Raw genomic sequence first — 20,146 nt, 5'->3', positions numbered from 1 at the left:
AAATATAAGCTGTGTGTACTGAAAATAAAACCACTGATTTCACATGGTGAGGCTGTAGGGTCTCATTTTATGATGTGGGTTGACCTTTTGGCTTTCAATAACAGATTCCATAGAAACCTGTTCTTATTGTCATTCATGAATAAGATTTTGATTCCACAGAGAATTGTCTTCATTTCCAATCATGGAGTGAGAGTTTCATTTTAAGCTTCTCTCCTCTCTCTGCCTCTCTCTCTCTCTCTCTCTCTCTCTCTCTCTCTCTCTCTTTCTCTCTCTCTCTCTCATCCTCTAGCTCTCTTTCTGTCCCACTCTCTTTTTCTCTCTCCCTCTGCCCCCCTCTCTCTGCCTCTCTCACTCTTTCTCGGCCTCTCTTTCTTTCTTTCTATCTCCCTCTGACATTCCTCTTCCCCCCCCTCTCTCTGCATTCTGAAATTGAAATTAATATTATTTTTTATTAGAAATGAAGACAAGTCCTTTTATTGTAGGTGGTTTCCATGCTCTGGCTTAGTCTAAGCATCTTTATTTCAGGAGTCAGTTAAAAGATGATTGTGGCTTTTACTGGTGTTAAGATGTGCCTAGCACTCAGTAATACTTAACACAAATGAAGCTATAATAGCCACTTTGTCTTGATCATACAATAAAGGCATGGATTATCATAGAGCATGCCATACAGTTAGTGCTCCATAATTCTGTCTCAGTGTCAAACAGTTACCACGCAGCATGTGTCCTGACTTGACCCTTTTGTTATGCAAAGTGATACGAACTGATGAATCCACACAGAAGTTGCTTTCATGACATGGCTATCGGTTATTGTCTGTTAAACTCAGACAAGGGGAAAAAAGGCTTCTTGGAACCAAAGAAAACTGGAGCACATAAGATCTTGACAACCTGAGAAGATGAGGTCATAACTAGCTGGATACTGCAGGATCCTTTTCCTGCAAGTACATCGGCATAGGGAGTCCTGCATCTGCTCAGGTCTAGATGACCTCTAAGTATCTCTGCCTCTGGACATTTTTCACTGCTTTCCCAGGGAAACATGGACACAGATGCACTGCCAGAGGTCAGAATGAATCAGCATCTACTTGGAGATTCTGATCCCCAAACCTGGGTTGTGTAGCCTGAGGGGATGTAGGAGCCATTAGAACTGCTTTACTCATCTTTTTGGTTTGTTTGTTTGATTTTGCCATCCAAAAAGGCTTTGGAAATCACTTTCTCATTACTAACCCTATCGATTTTCGACTATCAATAGAGTTTTAAAAAGACATTTGCATATAAATTGAACAGGCTCAAGGATCACCATTTGCATTTATATTAGTAGGATGCTTATTGCTGTTAATTATTTATCCTGCTTAGCTCTTCTGAAAGTGCGATTTTGGTCTCCATTGTACAGTTGAAGCAGATTTCTAAAGACAGTATGGTACCCTACGAAGTCTAGGATGTTTTGGCATCTTACCTGTTCTAAACTTGTGAAAAAGACTTCTTTACACAGGTGGACACTCCTCTGAGTAGTGAGTGAATCTTGACATAGGTTTTGTTTTATGCAAAAGTTAATGTTTTGACATTTTATTGTATGTTGTTATAGAAACTTTTAGTTCCTTTATGCTAGCATGTAAATGAAGAAAAAAAATAGATGTTAACGAAAGTAGAGAGAAAAGAATTATGAAGGACCCACTTGAGCCTCCAAAAAAAACAGTAAGCAGCATGTTGATGCCCTGCTCTACCTAGGATGACCTACTTTCTTTCTGTTTGATTTGCTGAAATATTATAAAGTAAAGCTTAGATACTATGTAGATCTTAACAATAAGTTCTTCAGAGCACAAGTAAGATCTTAAGAATCTCAGAATCCTGATATTGTTACCACTACTACCACAAATAGCATAATTATCCACAGTTATTATTTGGTGTCTTAAACCAAAAGCCAAAACCAGTGGTTGATGAGAATTCATGAGTAACAACTATGGATCAGAAACAAGAATAACAAAGACTAAACTAATTTGTTCCTTATCTGGACATGTTCCTTTTAATGCAGAAAAGACACCCATACTAAAATACCCTCATGTACAGTCCAGGGAAGTTTTTCTAAATTTTATGTCCTATGTACAGGTGAATATGAGGGTTCAACTTGAAGCTGACACTAGCAAAGAAAGTTATTGCCGTGTTTGTGCAATTCTACAGTTTTCTGTCTGCTTAGGCTGCTAAGCTCCCTCAACCATTCCATGAAGTAGATACTTCCATTATCCCTGGTCTATAGACTGAACTACAGATTGGTTAAATAATATAGGGTTTGAAATGTCAGAAAAAATTTGCCAGGATATTAGAAATTGAAGAAAGAAGCCAGGGTGTAAGTTGACACTGCCTGGTGCATAAGAGCCAGAAATGGAAGTGAGGGAGAGAGAAGGGGGAGGTTCTTGGGGATTTTACAAATTTGGCATGATTGGAGGTCAGAAATGCCTGATAAAGGAATCTGGAGAGATTTTAAAAATAGAAAATATATATCCCTGAAAGTACTTATACATATGCATGTATATATTTATATGCATATAAATTTGTCTTACTTAAATATTTTTAAATTCTTTGATAACTTTATACAATGTACTTTTCATTACAATCACTCGTAATTCTTCCTTTAAATTCCTCACATAACCATTCTACCTTTATATCTCAATTTTATGTCTTTTTTAAAATAACCCATCAACTTCAATTTATGCTGTTTATATACTTTTAAGAGGGGGCCCATACACTGAAGCTCAGGCCACTCTCCTGGACCATACCCTTAAAATAAACTGTTTCTTCCTTTTTCAAAAGCCATCATCTGTTCATAGTTCACCATCTAGTTGATGAACCTCCTTCCTATTTCATGCTAGATAGTTCACTGGCTTCATCTTGTTCAGGTCTTGTGCAGGCATTAATAGCTGTTATGTCCCAAACCCACAGTTCCACTCCATTCTTCTCTGATTTCTGGCTCTTAGAATCTCTTTACTCCCTCTACCAATATTAGTCCAAGTCCTGGCAGAGGGGTGTATTTAGATATTCCATCTATGGCTGAGAACTCCACAGGTACTGATTCTTTGTACCAATTGTGATGCTCTACATTAACCACCCACCATCCACTGTACAAACAAGCTTCTCTGATGAGCTCTGAGAGCTACAGCAAACTATGGGTAGGAAAATATGAATGTAAAGTAAATATGATATTATGTTCATTCAGCAAAACAAAACATAGGTTTGCCCCTGGGGCACGGGAGATTCCAAACATAGGTTCTTGTCTAGACTTGCAATACCAAGTATGGGCTTTCTTAATCTTTAGTTACACTGAATAAAGGAATTTCTGACATCTTCCACTTTAGCTGTCTTTTCAGGCTTACATGTAAGCAATTAGTAACAGAAAGAGGAGACACTGCACTTAAAGATGCTGGTGTGCAGTCTAGACTTACTGTTATATCTGCCACTCACCACAGGGTATTTCAGATAACTGTGCATCCAAAATATGGGTTACTGGACATGGTCTGAATTTATATTGGCAGGCTAATATTCATGTTAATATTGCTGTTCTGAATAGTCTTCTCTTAGTACAGCAGTCACCCATTGAATGAACTAAGAGTTATTTTTATAACAGAGCAGACAGAAAAATCTATGCTTTTTAAGAGTTTTCAAATCCAGAACAGGCTGTTCTGTTAAGTGAGGCTGATTTGGTGGAAATGTTCACTTATATACCATTAAGAAGCCCATCACACGAAATCCATATGTTGTGTTCATTTGTAACACATCCCGAAATTGATCATTTGAATTGATTTTGAAGAATGTCATGGTTAGGTTGCTTGGTATTTAAGGATCATAGCTAAGCTGAGACCACATCCAATGAAGGATTGAGGCAATGGATCAAATCAATTAGTTGCTCTTCTTTAAATTAATATGATAAACCTAGTACATGGTATGGAAATATGGGGACAACATTATACTACTTACCAGGTAAGTGTATATAGGTGGTAGGTGAAAAAACCATGGGATATTAGAAGAAAAATAATAGCAGCAAAAGAAAGAAAAATAAGAATAGAAGGGTGGACATAGCACTAGAGAAAAAAACAAGTGTCCAATTTGAACGATTGAATTTTCAGTACTAAGATCAATGGTTTGCATCCCAGAACTCCATGGCTAAATGTGTCCAGGTTGGCTTTAGAAGCCAGAAGCCAGAAGCTTTGGGCCACATAGACACAGTGTTAGGAATGTGTCACCCCACACCCAGTCATCTGCCTCTGGTAAGATGAAGTGAACCCATATTTTCTCTGGTAAAGTGAAGTAAATTCATACTTCCTCATCACCCCCAAGAGAACTGAGAAACCTTTACTTGCAGTACTGGCAAAATTTGAATGTGGTTAATGAGCTGATTCTTGGAACTCAGTATTCCCTTTAAAAGTCATAGGTATCATGTACAGAGTTTGCAACATCACCTCAAGTTATTGTAATGTTCTCTTCACTGTGATTTCTCTTGAGCATTGGGAGAAAGAAATGTAAGGAGACAAAGAGAGAAATCTAGGCAGTGTGGTGGGCATGAGAAGTGGGATACAGGAAGGAAACATGGGTTTTCCTTACTCATTAGTTCATGTTCAGTCAAAACTTTTAATGGTACTCATAGTGGGGCCACATGTACATCTTATAGAATTTTGTGGAAATGCCTTGTTGTTCTTCAAGGAGGTTGAAAGGATTCTAAACCATTATTATACCAGGGACTCTTCCCAGAACCTTGAAAACATACTATTTGAGAAATAAAATACAGTCATTGGTCTGAAGGAATTCAATAACTAGCTTAAAACTGAAGGATTCAACCTTTCTAATCTCAAAATGAGAGATTAAAACAAGCCATTTCAATATGAAAAGACTGATTATTTCTTGTCGTGAGGAAGAGGGGGGTTGTAATGGAATGATAATGAAGATAGTGACTATGGGGTCAAGCGCTGGACTTGTTCCTTGAGCAGGCCTTTCGTTATATATCAAGTTCTTGGTGTTAAAGCTAGGTTCATGAGCATGACAGGCAAGGACTCCCACACTGACCTGTGTTCCTAGGTCATTTTTAACTTCATCTTTTGAGACAGTGTTTCACTGGGTTGTTCAGGCTAGCCTTCAACTCAGGCAATCCTCAAAGTGGCCATTTTCCTACCTGTCTAAGCTTCCTGTAGCTGCAATGACCTAAACCACTAGTCCATGTCCAAGTGGTACGGAGATAGAGGTCCTGTTTCCCACTTACACTGGCTATCAGATTCTGCCTTCTTTTTCCTTTCTGTAGTTTGGAAGTAAAGAGAGCTCATGTACCCTATAGTGCTGATAGACACATTAACAAGGGAAACCATGTATAGAGTTTTTCTTAAATGCCTGGTAATTGGTGATTTCTGTTGTAAATGCTGCTACCAGTCAACAAACTTCAACTTTTGAGTTTATCATGCATTTTCCCACATGCTTTGGTTAGGATTTCTATTTCTGTGAAGAGACACCATTATCATGGCAACCATTTTAACGAAAATCATTTAATTGGGGCTAGTTTACAGTTCATAGATTTAGTCCTCTATCATCATGGTGGGAAGCATACAAGCAGACATGATGCTGGAGAAATAGCTGAGAGTTTTACATCTGTATTTGCGGGCAGCTGAAAGAGACAGTGAGACACTGGCCTGGCTTGAGCATCTGAGACCTCAAAGCCCATGCTTAGTGACACACTTCCTCCAATAACACCATACCTATTCCATCAAGGTCATACCTCCTAACAATTCTACTCCCTATGAATCTATAGGGGGCATTTTCTTTCAAAACACTATATCACAGGTTTAATTTATTATTAAAAATCCCATATTCTTTATATATTAAAAATATATAATGAAATTTGAACAGAGTTACAAATGTGTTAGCTTCTTGCCTAATGCAGCATTTTGGCACTCTCAGGTCCTGTCATTTATTTTTATATAGAACCACCTGGAGACAATAAAGGGGCTACATCTAGGAGTCTAGGTCTCCAGGGACTTGTCATTTTGTACCTGGTTTGTATACTTTCTCTGCAGAGGTATGACTTCATCTTTCTTAAAGATACCTGTAGCTCCTGGGGACTAAAGCACCACCCAATGAGTTCCATGGCTCCAGATGCATATGAAGCAGAGGATATCATTCTCTGGCATCAGTGAGAGGAGAGGACTTTGATCCAGTGAAGGCTCATTTTCCTAGTGTAGGGGAATGCCAGGGCGCTGTGGTGGGAGAGAGAGCACCTTCATAGAGGCAATGGAAGTGGGGAGGGATGGTATTGGTGGAAAGAGGATAACACCTGAAATGTAAATACTGAGAATACAGAGAATATCCAGAATATCCAGTTGAGAGATAGATATATAGATAGAGATAGATAGATAGATAGATAGATAGAGAGAGAGAGAGAGAGAGAGAGAGAGAGAGAGAGAGAGAGAGAGATAGCACTTAACTTTTTATCCTGTGCCGTGCCAGCTCTTGCATGGAGCCATCTGGCACTATGGGATCTCTATCTTGGTGCTCTATGCCACCTCTAAGAACTCAGGCATGGTTTACTCTACTGCCCCTGCTGCTTCTGCTCCAAGTGGATATGATTCTCTAGCATGTTCCTTTCCTTCACCACCCAGTACAAACTTGACTCCACAGCCTGGTAACTTATCAAACAGGTTTGTATGTTAAATTCTCAATCCACAAACTCTCTACACAATAAGCTTACAACCAATAGACAATGATATAAACTGCTCATCTATATGAGATAAATAGGTCCATAGAAACCCTTAGAACTAATAATAATAAGCTAGAGATGTGCCAAAAGAAATGCACATCAGCTTCCATGTTGCCTCTGGACTCTTCTCCTCCTGCTTTCTCTTCTGCCTTCCTAGACCTTTCTGTGTCTACCTCTCTCCTGTCCAATCATGTATCACCTTTACATAAACCTAGAGATACCCACATTTCCTTCGTTTCTTATTGTGGGAGGGACAGAAATCCTCTCTTATGGGAACTGGGATTATGGAGTGTGGAGATGGCTTATGTGGGGGCTTGATGAGAATCTGTCATTCACAAATGAGGTTGGGGTTTCTCCTGTGTAAGGATAGCAACTTGATGCATATAAACTAAAAATTTTCATATAATTCACAGTGCCCAACTAGACATACCATACTTTTAGAAAATTGAGAACTTCTAGTTGATCTGAACAAGAAGTAATTCTAGTCAAGGTCTAATAATTTGCTCTCCATATTATAGAATCAGTAGGAGACCCACTTGTATCCCTAGTCTCTCTTACAGATATGTATCTTTCTCTTTCTGTAATCTGGGATGGTATCTTGTCAATTTTATTAGCTTTTTTCACCAAAGAGTAATCTCTTTTAAACGATTGGACAACAAGGCTTAAAACTATATTTTTTTTCACCAAAGACATTGTTTAAAATCCACATACTCGAAGAATAACCATGAAAACCCCACATACTCGAAGAATCAAAACCTTTGCATGTTTTTTCTTTGTTCTTTATCCATATATGAGATAATTCCAAGAATCTAATTTTGAAAGGGGAGGTTGATTAATCCTAGGATAGAAACTCTTGGATATTAAATTTGCTAGAAAGCCAAACAGTTGCTTCTGCACTCAAATTGTAAATTTATATGCTCTATTTATAGAAAAATATAGTAACCAATTCTTGTTTTAAGTATCTTCTCCAGGCTGTGTGTGTGTGTGTGTGTATGTATGCATACATATATGTGTATGTGTGTATTTGTGTATATACAGGTATGTGTGTATGTATGTGTTGTGTATGCATATATATATGTGTGTACATGGATGTATGTGTATGTGTGTGGGTTACACATAGTATTAAATTCTACACATGGTAAATCTACTTATAAATTTAGGTTTTGTTGAGTTTGCTATATAAATACTGCTTTACAAGTGGTCACTTTAACATCAAAACAGTAACCAGATATAGCATTCATATTTTCTGTGATTTTAGTGTATTAGGCATCTTCAAGAAAAAGGAAAGCTAAGCTGTAGAAATGAATAACTATTTTGGCTTAGATTTAATTTCCTTGGAGATCTAATGAGTTTAAGAGATTCATTGTGTGTTTATTTCTTCCAGACAAGGAATCTTTTCATTTTGAACTCAATGAGGTTATTTTTCTACAAGGTTGTTATCAGAGGGCATCTTTCACTTCCATTTATTCTAATTGCTTATATCTTTGGAGCTTGGTATCTGTTTCTTCTCTCCCTCTCCCTCTCCCTCCCCCCTCTGTGTGTGTGTGTGTGTGTGTGTGTGTGTGTGTATGAGTATGTGTATGTATAGGTAACTGTGGTTGTGAAAGTGCACATATGTAGGTGACTGTATACCTCTATGTGTGTGGTGGATGAGTGTGCACATATGGAGGTGAATGTGAACCTTTGTGAGTGTGTATGTGTGAATGTGCACATGTGTAGATGACTGTGTACCCTGTGTGTATGCATAAGTGTGCACATATGTAAGTGACTGTACATTACTGTGTGTGTGCTGTATGAGTGTGCAGACTGTAGAGTCCTGTATGTGTGAGTATACACATGTGTAGGTGACTATGCACTCCTGTAGGTGTGTCTGAGGATGCACATCTCTAAGTGAATAAACTGGCTTCTTTGTGTGCATGTGAAATCCAGAGCTCAACAATGGGCTTCTTTCTCAGTCACTCTTCCCTTGATGTTTTGAGACAGGATCTCTAACTGAGCCTAGAGCTCTCTCAAGCAACTAAGCCTGCTGGCCAGGGAATTCCCAGGGTCTGTTTGACTTTGGCAGACCAGTGTTAGGATTTATAAACACACTGCCTCCTTGGCTTTTATGTGCATATTAGAGATCTGAATTCAGGATGTCATGCTTCACAGGAGATAGTTTAGCTATAGAACATCCTTTATATTCCCTAATTTTGTTCTTTATAATGGGTAAAGCAGACTGCTTTTACATCTCTAACAGACAGATTTTTGTCCCATTCTTCTGAGGTCACATTGTTGGCCATTGTTGTATCCACTGTGTGTTACATTATCTTATTTGTGTATAAAGGGAGACAATTCAAATAGTTAACATTTGGCAAAAAGAAAAAAAAAAAAAAAATTAAAGGAATGTATTAAAAATAGTAAGAAGAATAATACCACATTTTTTGGTTTTATTTTCTATAAATACAATACTATCATATAGAGTCCTTAATTGATATCTGCAACAAAAATGAAGTGAATCCAGTCTTACTCCTTCCAATTGCAGATACTAAGTTTCTTTCTTGAATATACAATTTTTAATTCTTTGAGAATGCTATACAATGTATTTTGATCATCTTCCATTTGTACATGTGGCTGAGTACTATTAAAATTGTCTTATTTACTTAACATGATTTATTTTAATCCTTAATGGCTTTATTGTTCTGTAATTAAAGGAGCTTCAGAGACCTAGGCTTTTTATTTTAATGAATGTGGCAACCCAGGCATTATTAGGCATTTTAGATAATTAAGAAATAGTCATCTTAATTACCAAGAAGATTTCTGAATACAAGGCACTAGCAAGTAGGCTCACAGAGAGACTGATAGAAAAATGGTGAATATTCTTTTAATCTGTATTTCAGGAAGACATAGCAGTCTGAAATGGGAAAGGCTGTCATGTGGGTGGAAACATTTCACTGGAGTTTGTCTAGCCTGAGAGGTGGCACTCATACTCTTTGATGATGAAGACGATATTGTGTGACACCATTTCTTGGGTGACATTAGCAAATATTTACTCATCCTAAATAAGGAACTGACAACAGATTAAAATAAGGCCACGATCAAAATTCAACTATGTAACTCAACGAGTTTTATTACATTTACTAAACTATCACAGCATATATAGTGTAAATGATAAAATATTATAGGTGAGGGTTTTCTTATGGGGCATAAATGACTCAAAGACCGTGGCATCAGACCCAGCATGGGTGACAGTTCACAAAAGCTAGAGGTCTGGTACTAATGGACAACTCAGCAGGGTTGGGGGTGGCTTTTACCAGCTCAGTTACTCTGAGCATCTTCCAGGCAACTCAACATGTTTAAGACACTCTCCCCACCATCCCTACTGATTAGTTAAGTTTGCAGAGGTAGTGGCTTTACTGAATCTGCTCAGTTTCGATGATTTCATAAAGCTTTTGAGCTATTTACTTCCCAAGTCTTAATGAAACTCCAAGAAAAGTAGAGGATTTCACCTCTGTTTATACTCTTCTAGGTCTTAAGAAGCTTGCATTCAAGCTGGGATGATTGCTCAGGGAAAGCATAGCAGTTTGTGACATTGATCAATGAACTTCAAGAGATGTTCCAAGAAAACTGTTGCAACACAAAGAACTGGAAGCTTGGTTGATTCTAGAGAAGCAACCATGCAGATGTGCTAATGGGGGAGAGCACACCTCTATTTCTTCACTCCGTTGTCCTGTTTTGATCAACTCTCAAAGTAATTTTCATGGGAAAAGAGTCAACTTTGGTAGACAAAGCTTAGATACTGGTAGTAGGCTTAAAAGGGCGTCTAGAACAAGTCAGGTCTCTCTAGAAATTTCAGGTGCTTTAGTTTTTCTGAGAATTCAGGAGAATGTTTTCTCACTAGTGCTTAGAAATAAAAAAAATCTGTCTCTTTTTTTATACTTCTATGGCCAGGGGAGAGGGGCTCAGTTGACTGTATTTAGACATAAATCATCAATAATCCTACAGAGGTCTCTCATTCTTAGACATGTTTTGACTGTGTACTCTGGAGGGATCTTGTGTGGAGGTAAGAAAGTCTTACAGAAAAGAATCATTCATAACAAGTGAGTCTGTAATTCATCCACCAAAGAGTTGAGACCAGCTGGCTTCTAGGTTGTATATGGTCAGTCAATACACCTGAATTTCTAGGTCTTGGCCTTTACTTGCTCACAAGATCGAATTGTTCATAAATAGGAATAGTTCTGTCTTGTGTGATATTTGGTTTGTGGGGTCTTCAAACTCACCAGTAAGATAGATATTCCAAATAAAACCTCAAATTTATTATTAAAACAGAAATAAAAACTAAAACCAAATTTGCTTTCTGTACTTCTGAGAGGTGCCTGATACCAGGGTTGAACCAGATGTGTACACACAAGAGAGAAGCTTATCCTTAGTAGTCAACTGATTGAGAGAGATGAGGAGAGGAAAGGGAGACACTGGCTCATAGCTTAATCCTCTGGGCTTTGAATATTTACCCCCACAACTAATTAAAATGTTGGGAAGTCCTTCTTTATGAATTGACTTTTAGGGGTCTCATGAGAAAAATTCACTTCTAGCCCATTGTGGGAAAATATTATTCTTTTTAGCCTGGGAGCTACCACCTTTGTCTACAGATTGATTATGAGCACTTTGGTTCATCTATTCATGCCAAGTTCTTATCAACTGAAGTAAAATCAACCCTAAATTGGTGTTGGAGTCAACTGGTATATACAGATTACCCAGGACCTAGAAGTAGATGTATCTTTTGTAAAGGACTAGGGCAGAGGATACTAGACACAAGAAGAGTCAGGGCCTCTCCTTTTTCAGTATACCTGTTTCCTTAAGCTCCAGAAATCAAAAGGGCATTCAGATAAGGAGCCTGCACCCTGAGGTTAGGCCAGAGGCATCTCCATAAAACCTGATAAGCAAATAACATTTATCTAAGTGATTCCATATCAGGCCTGGATGTCTACTTTGGATGCCTTAAAATGCACAGCAGCTCATTCAGTATTTAAGAATCAAGTGTTCTCACTCTTTGTTTTCCTGCTGTCGTGCCTCTGTTTCAGAGCTGCTGTAGGTAGGTGGGTAGGGAAAAGATCTCTGGTTTCTCTTGTGCTGCCTACAAGGATACATTGAGATAGTGTAACAATGAGTGACAGGGAAATATGGCAGCTTTGAGCAGCTAGAGAAGGAGGGCTATTAGGAAGAGGTCTAGAAATAGGAGTAAGGAAAGGAAAAATTCCTTCCAGAAATTGTAAATAGGAAAAAAATCTGTAGGTTTAAGTTAAATATACCAAGGAAATAAAGAAAGAAATTGAAACCTGGAGAAAAATACAGTTGAGGGTAGGCATACTTCTCTGCCTCCTGAACATCTCTGAGAAGTAGCAAAACTTGTCAGTTTCAAATAGCAAAAGCCCTCAATTCCAACTCCCATGAAGATTGCATTTCCTATAACTGATTGATAATAGATTGATCTATTTCAAAATCTGAAGGCACTTTGTGAGCTCCAACAACACATTTGGGTAATGCCATATATCAGATATCCAAGGCTCATTTTCTTTAACGGAGAGACCCACCAGTGTTTAAAGTAAGCACACTTATCAGGGATCTGGGACAGGTCCATCCCCAACTATTTTCCTCAGAAGGGATACTTATACATGGTTATGACTAGACACATTTTGCTCATCGTTACTAGTGTGAGTGTGGGCTGAGATGCCTTGATATCACATCATTAGAGGCTACTGCTCACTTAAAATGCTCAGGTGATTCCCCTCTGACACAGAATTATTCAGCTCAAAATATGAATATGTTGTTGTTGAGAAAGGGAAACACTTTCCTAATGTGAATTCCAGGTATAAACCAGAATAAGGTGGGCATTCACAATACCTTTTCAGAGGGCTTTGCAGACACCAACTATAGGTGAGACATGAGGAATGATCCATCAATTTAGTAGAAATTACTTATTTAACTGTAAGCACACACCATTTTTTTCAAGGTAGTAGATTGAAAATAAATTGTGTATTTTTTAAAGTTGATTTCATGTTTGTTCTAAAAAACTGTCTTTTGATGAGCATGAAGTAATATGGAGAATCATAGAGGACAAACACATATAATACCGTTCATCAGACTGGTAATTACATCTTGCATTTGCACATGTGGATCTGTTTTCCATCAGATCTCAATAAAGAAAAAAGTGTTCATTTAGGTCAGACGAGACTATGAATGGTTTTGAGTGTTCATCAGAATGGCCTCAAGAAGAAAATGACCATTCATTCTGAGAAAGATTACAACTTGCCCCGACTGTATCTAACACAGAGTCACCAAAGTTTAAAATTCCACAAAGACATTCAGTTTTTATTTCCATAGAAATTGTCTTTAGAGGCTTTTAAGGTGGGAAGAGAAGGGTAATATAATATGTGCATGGAGAGAGGAAACAGTGTATGTGTACTGTGGGGAGAGGAGGTAATGCATGCATACCATGGTATAGTGCCTCTTTCCTGGCTCCGCTTTCTCTGACCTCTCCATTTACCTACACTGGAAGATGATCCAATCTTCAAAGTTTCTAAAGCCAGTAAGAATGAGGTCTTTAGGATGCATTACCGCTTGCTTATATTGATACCGAGCAACATTTTAAAGAACAGAATAGTAATAGAGACCTTTTAAAACGCTTATGAGTTCACATCAATAAAACTAATAAGCTTATGGTTGCAGGCTAGTGTGTGTGTCTATTAAGTAAAACCAATTTTACTTAATCTTAATTAAGTTTCAATTTCTATTTTGTCTCCTCAGTTTCTTCTGCATTATTCTCTTAATTACAGCTCAGTTTAGCTGGTACGGGGAACCGAAGTTAGAGAACAGAAAAGAAGGCAGGATTTAAGCAAACCTGTTTTAGGCAGCAGAAGACAAAGAACTGAACCACAGTGACATGTCTTTTCACTTCAGTGACAATTCCTAGGAAGCCGTGCAACATGAAGGAAAGATGTTACAGCAGCCAAACTTGATGGTGGGTGATTGCAGAGAAGGGGCCACAGGAGGAAGGGGTCCAGGCACATTGTATTTCATTATTTATTGAACTCGGTCACACATAGTAGAGAACTGAAGAGCAGGGTTGGGAAGGTCTGTCTCAGTGAAGAGTTCTTTACTTTAAAAGAAGGAAGTGTTGAAGAACCAGAAGGGGATAGCAACTCCCAGAAAGACCAACAGAGTAAACTAACATGGACCCTTAGGGCTCTCAGAAACTGAACTACTAACCAAAGAATGTACACAGGTAAGACCTAGGTCTCCCCAACATTTGTAGCAGATGTGCAGTTTGGTCTTTATGTGGGTCCCCCAACAACAGAAGTGTGAGCTATTCCTAAAGCCTGCCTACAGATTCCATTTCTTTATCTGGGCTGCCTTGTCAGGCCTTAGTGGGAGAGGAGGCACCCAGCCCTGCAGAAACTTGATGTGTTATGATGGGAGTGTACCCAGGGGAGGGTGCTCGACCCTCTTAGAGGGGAAGAGGAGGGGGAGGAGGGGGACTATGTGAGGAGGCAAGTGGGAGAAAGCAGCGATGGGGATGAAAAGTGGGTAAATAAATAACCTAATGGGAAAGAAAAGGGAAGTTAGAATATCTCTGCACCTCCATCTTATGTCCACATGTATAGTTCTTGAAAAAGAACCTGATAGAGAAATCAAATGACAGAGGAACATTATGCATGCATCCTGTTCTTAAGATGTTGGGTCTAGACAGATTTTTTATTTTAAAAGAGAGACATATTGAAAAATATTCAAACATATTCAAATAGTGGAAGTAGAACACCATTTAGAAGATACTAAAGGAAAACATAAGCATGGAACAGATTCACTATAGAACTCAGACCCAAAGGAAAACCTAGCCTCCTCCATGGGATAAAAAAATAAAAATAAAAAGGAAAAGAGACATGAGGTTATTTTAAAATAGTATAAAAAATCCATCTTTGATGAAATTGCACTTGGGTAGAAATAGGCATTATTGCAATTCACATCAGCAAGTAATTCTATTTAGGGAAAATATAAAAAACACAAACAATAAAGTTGGTCTCATTATTATTTTTCTTAAAAAGGCAAATTTGAAAGTTTTACCAGGATAGTGAAGGGAAGGGCAAGACTGACAATAGGAGAAAAAGAAAATAGAAAATAACGAACCAAGTTGAGCATTATAGGAATTCCAGGAGGAAAATAAATAGAAAGGAGAACAGAAGCAAAGATTTAAATGTATAATTAAATATGTTTCCTGAGCTGGAAAAGAAAGAGCACGCAGATGGAAAGCACTTACCATGTTCAAAGAAAGCTAAATAAAAAGAGATCTATGTAATGTTTGAATTACAGGGATGGAGACCAAAGAGACTGTAAGCCATTCATGCAGGGAAAAAGAAAAAGGGGGAGGGTGGGCAGGGACAAGGAAACAAAGCAGAGCTGGCCTTAGACTGACATCTCCCCTGGACAGCAAGGAGCCACCTTAGCAGAGACCCCAACACTAACCTGATTGTTTTTATATTAGCAGGCGTAAGAAGTAACCCTTTGTAGAAATGCAAAGCATTTACAGATATCTTGAAAATATGCCTAGTTCTCTTTTCTGTTTAAAAAATAATGACTGGTTAGAAAAATTTACATTTGGGAAATTCCATTTGAATGCAGGTATGCGTGACATGGGTGTTTGTCACAGTACCTGGTACTGTAAATGACTGCTGAGAGTACAGTTAGCTTCCACTGTGCTGGGAAAAAAATGTCATCCTAGCAGATGCATGATAATGCTAATAAAGCTACAAGAATTTGAATCTCATGAAGCTACTACTTTTTAGTGTCATCTAGGTGTAGCCCGAAAGTTAACTATTTCCATATCATTCATTCCTTTTTAAAAATTAATAATGTGCATGTTCATGTGTTCCTCTGTGCTTGAGTGCATGTGTCTAGGCCTGAAGACAAATTGGGATACCCCACCTCCCTTGTCTGAGACAGGATCTCACAGTCTTCATTGCTGTGTATACCAGGCTAGCTGATCTGCGAGCTTTCAGAGACTCTTCCTGTCTCTACCTTCCAACTGGCTATTAGGAGGGCTAGCAATAAAGATGGACCAGTACCTATTTTACTTGTGCTCTGAATACAAGACGTCAGACAAGCACTTTGCCCACTGAGACTCACTTGTTGCTGAAAAATCTTTTGGGCTATTCATTATAAGTTTATGTGGAAACATTTGTTTATTTCTTGGATAAAGTTTCTCATGCAGTGTAGGTTCTAGAGTCAGACCTGACTCCATGCTGCAGCAGGGGCTCAGCATGTTATTCACTGTGCTCTCTAACCTTCCTCAGGAATCCACTGGATTGGGAGACTAGGCATTCTGATCTGTGGCACTAATATGATGTTGCCTGTTCCATGGACAACTCTCAGCCTGACCCTACCTTCTAGGGGGTTGAGGGTGAGTTGGTGCAGAGTCAATGACACAGACTCTGGAAGAAGGTGAAAATGCTGTAGCAAGCTCATCTGAGCACTGCTGCAAGCTCCTTTAATAGCCTCCCCCAGTGGTTCCAAGAGCATGTCTTTCTAAACATCAGTTTCTGATTGGCTTGCATTATAATTACTTTTTTAAAAGAATAAAAGTTTATTAAAAATTACAGTTCCAGAGGATGAATCCCATAACCTTGGCCTCATTCCTTGAAGATTGTACTAAGGCAGTCCAGAATGGTAGAAGCTCACAGTAAAGTAAAACTTCCCAATTTGTAGCTAGGGTCTAAAAGGAGGGGAAACATCAAGAACCCATCAGCTTCTCAATGGTACCCCAAGTGATCAAAGGCCTGAAATCGGTCCCTTCTTCAAAAGCTATCACCACATCTTAGAAGGGCTACTCTGGGTCCTAAGGTCTTAATACATGAATTTTTGGAAGACACTTAATAGGAATACATAGGCCAATTTACTTCTGTTAAATGAGATGCTGGGCTGGCATTATTTGTACCAGAAATCCTTGCTCTCTCAGGCAGTCCTCCTCAGGAATGTTGGTGTCATAGGCAGCCCTCAATTAGGTCTTCCTACAGGAAATGCTTTTGCAGTTGCATGGCCCCCAATGTTTACATAGAGACAGTCCTGTCATAAATCAAGACAATTAGAGGGGACACATAAATCACAATTGTTTATAATGGGGTCATATCAGAATCTAATGGAATTCTTGTTACTATAGGGAGTAATATTGGAAGCATCATGTGAGGTAAACCTCTATATAGCAAGGGTAAGGTGAGATGACAATATAGGGTAGTACCCAGTGAATTTTAAACCTCTCCATCATACAGCCCCATCCGTTTTGATATGACTGTGAAGACATAAATGACAAAATTTGGCCACAGCTTTGGCTACAAGGGTATTCTTCAGAGTTTGAAGGGCAGTAATAGATGTCCCAAGTGTAATTATGTTGTGGACAATATTAACTATCTCTACCCTAATTTCTTGATGAATGAGCTTCTTGTAAAACAGAAACAAAGATTTGAGGAAAAGAGGTTCAAATTGGACCACTTAGGGAGTAGCACCAATGGGCTTAGATGTCAGAATTCTCACGATGTGCTGGGAACTGGTCCAGAAAACTTAATTTGGCCAATGTTAAATTCATGCTGGAATTACTAGTGCAGACTGGTAGTACTCATAAGGGATAGGAAGTCCAATGAAAGTGGGCATTTCATTTGAGGGACACCTGGAAAGCAAGGCAGGGGTGGACAGGATAGTGACTAAGTCCACGAAGGGCAAACCCAAACTCACATTGGAAGAAAAAAGAGCAGGGTAGGCTGGGGAGTTAACTGCCACAGGCAAGAGAAAGCGCACCAAAGCGCAGAGCTTATCAGCCCTTTCAGGCTGAAGAAAAATTAACAAACACCATGTGTACATTATGTCTCCACATCCTGGTGCTCTGGCTTTTTCATCATCCCCTGGTCCATGGACAGTAAGCATGTCAAAAGTAACATTAAGGTTATATTCCAGGTTAGTCCTACCCTGATTCTCAGCCAAGTCATGATATGCAGACCTCCAATTAAAAAATAGAATGGAGTCAGGTACCTTAAGGAGATTATACCAATCATAATAGGTCTGGAGGTGCATAGCCTATTGCTTCCATACCTGTTCCAAATAAAAAGAATCTGGGCCAGAATAATTGGCAGCTTTTCTAATTAGTGCCAAATCTTCCAGATGAGTTGGAATCCAGGGCCTAGTTGCCACATCAGGGCCAAGATTGACGGGGAAAGATTCGTGATATATCTGAGGAGTATGAATCCCCTGGGGAAGAGGCAGTCCAGCACAAGGGATGGGCACTGTAGGAGCGACCACAGCCTGAGTGACTTCTGGAAGGCAAAGTCCCCCTAGATCATGCCAGGGGTAAGCTGGTGCTACCTCGGATGGGGCCGGAGCAGAAGGGCTAGTGAGTGAGGGACCCTGGACAGCGGCGGTAGAGGTGGGCTTGGTGCCTGATGGCTGGAGGGCTGGAACCGAGGCGCCCTCATCCTCATCACTAAAATCAACCTGTTTGCCTGGAGAAAGTGGAACAGGGTCAGAAATGAAAAAGTGAATATTAGCCTGATCCTGACAGTGCTTGTTATCGGCAGCCAGCACTTCCTCTGGGGAAGAATTCTTAAGACTGGCAATGACTATAAGGAGGATGGGGGGGGGGAAAAAAAAACAAGGGAGGGATAATTCCAGACTATACCTTGTACTTTCGCGCAAGGAAGAGAACATGTATCCAGAAGGCAGGGTTCCACATGTTCTCCAGGGATATCCAGGGGGCCAATATAGCAACCTTGAGAACACGAGTAACCAGAAGGGTTTTCAGAACCCTAATCTGGTGTTCCTTGATGGTAGAAGGGAAAGTATCCATGGTGACAATGAGCACAAAGGAAACAAACGACGAACAGATGTGACAAATATGACAGAAGAGGCAATGAAAGTCATGGTATACTAAGCAGGGAATTTCCTCAGGTACAGTTCAAAAGCCTGGATATTGTGCCAAGAAAGGAAAAGATGTTCTGGAGCTGATCCCTGTTACCACAACCTGGGAAACCAGCCCCTACATCAGGCACCAGAAAAAATCCAGACCGAAAGTGAAAAATCAAAACAAAACAAAAGCAAAAGATGGCCACAGCACGATCAACCGAAGTCAAAGAAGAACAAAGATGGCTGCTGCGCGCTCAAAGCAGGCTTGCCACAGCATGCTCAAAAACAAAGAACAATGAAAAGTTGGCCTCCGCAAGTTCGCCGCATGCTCAATGCACACTTGTCTCGGGTTTGCCAGCCTCACGATTGTCGTATGCTTACCTTGAACCGAACCGAGACCAAAAGCGAGATCATCAGCCTGGGCAGGCAGAAAAGACAAAGAAGGCAGAAATGAGGTCCACCAGCTCACCTTCATGGGACCCATAACATAAAACACTAAGGGGCCAACTCACTGAAGAAGCAAACTAAGGGAGCACAACAGCAGCACCTCGAGGAGAAGAGCAGAGCAGGTCGACCCTCCAGCACAGTCCTTGCCGCAGTAGGCAAAAAACGAGCCCCCGGAAAAGGAGGTTCGCAAGCAGCCACAAAACAAGGAAGATGAAGTAGCCTATCAACCACGCTGGGAGCCAGATGCTGTCTGTGCCCTGGATAGCTCTCAGTCCGACCCTGCCTGTTCTTGGGGATTGGGGGGTGAGTTGCCACAGCATCAATGACATAGACTCTGGGAGTAGGTAGGACTGCTGCAGCAGTATATTATGTATTTTTCTGCACTATAGTTTTTGGTGAAGATTAAATAACTCATCTTTATCATAAATAGATGTAAAATACTTAAAATTAGATTAGTATCTACAATACATTTTAGTAATAAGAGGTGTGACTGTATATCATCATGTTCACATAAGAAATATATCTTACACACATATGTACACACACACACACACACACACACACACACACACACACACACATATATATATATATATAATAAATATGCAAAGGACCCCAAAATAAGTTATATGTGTTTATTATAATTCTACATTTATCACGTAGTGAGTAGTGGACTATGCTGTTGAAGCTTTCTAAGTGTACTGCTTTTTAATTTCTTGGGCTTAAGTTTTTCTTCTAAGAATCCAGACAAGTACTATTTATAGGATTTATTTCTATTTTAAAAAATATTATATTTGTGCATTTCTCTGTGTATATTTGTGCATACGAGTGACTGTGGGTGCCCTTGGAGGCTAGAAAAGGTGGTGGGTCACCCATACTTGGAGGTAGGCAGTTGTGAGCTGCCTATTGTGGTGCTAAGGACTAAACAGGGTCCTCTGCAAAGACAGTGTATATTCTTAACCCCTCCCCCAGCCACTGCTCCATCCCTGGTAATGTTTTAAAGAGACCACAGACACTCCACTTTCACTTTCATCCTGGAGCTTTTAAAGTTTGATTTAT

The sequence above is a fragment of the Micromys minutus genome (genome assembly GCF_963924665.1).
Source record: "Micromys minutus genome assembly, chromosome: 19".
In the NCBI taxonomy this organism is placed as follows: domain Eukaryota; kingdom Metazoa; phylum Chordata; class Mammalia; order Rodentia; family Muridae; genus Micromys; species Micromys minutus.
This window is presented reverse-complemented; position numbering follows the sequence as displayed.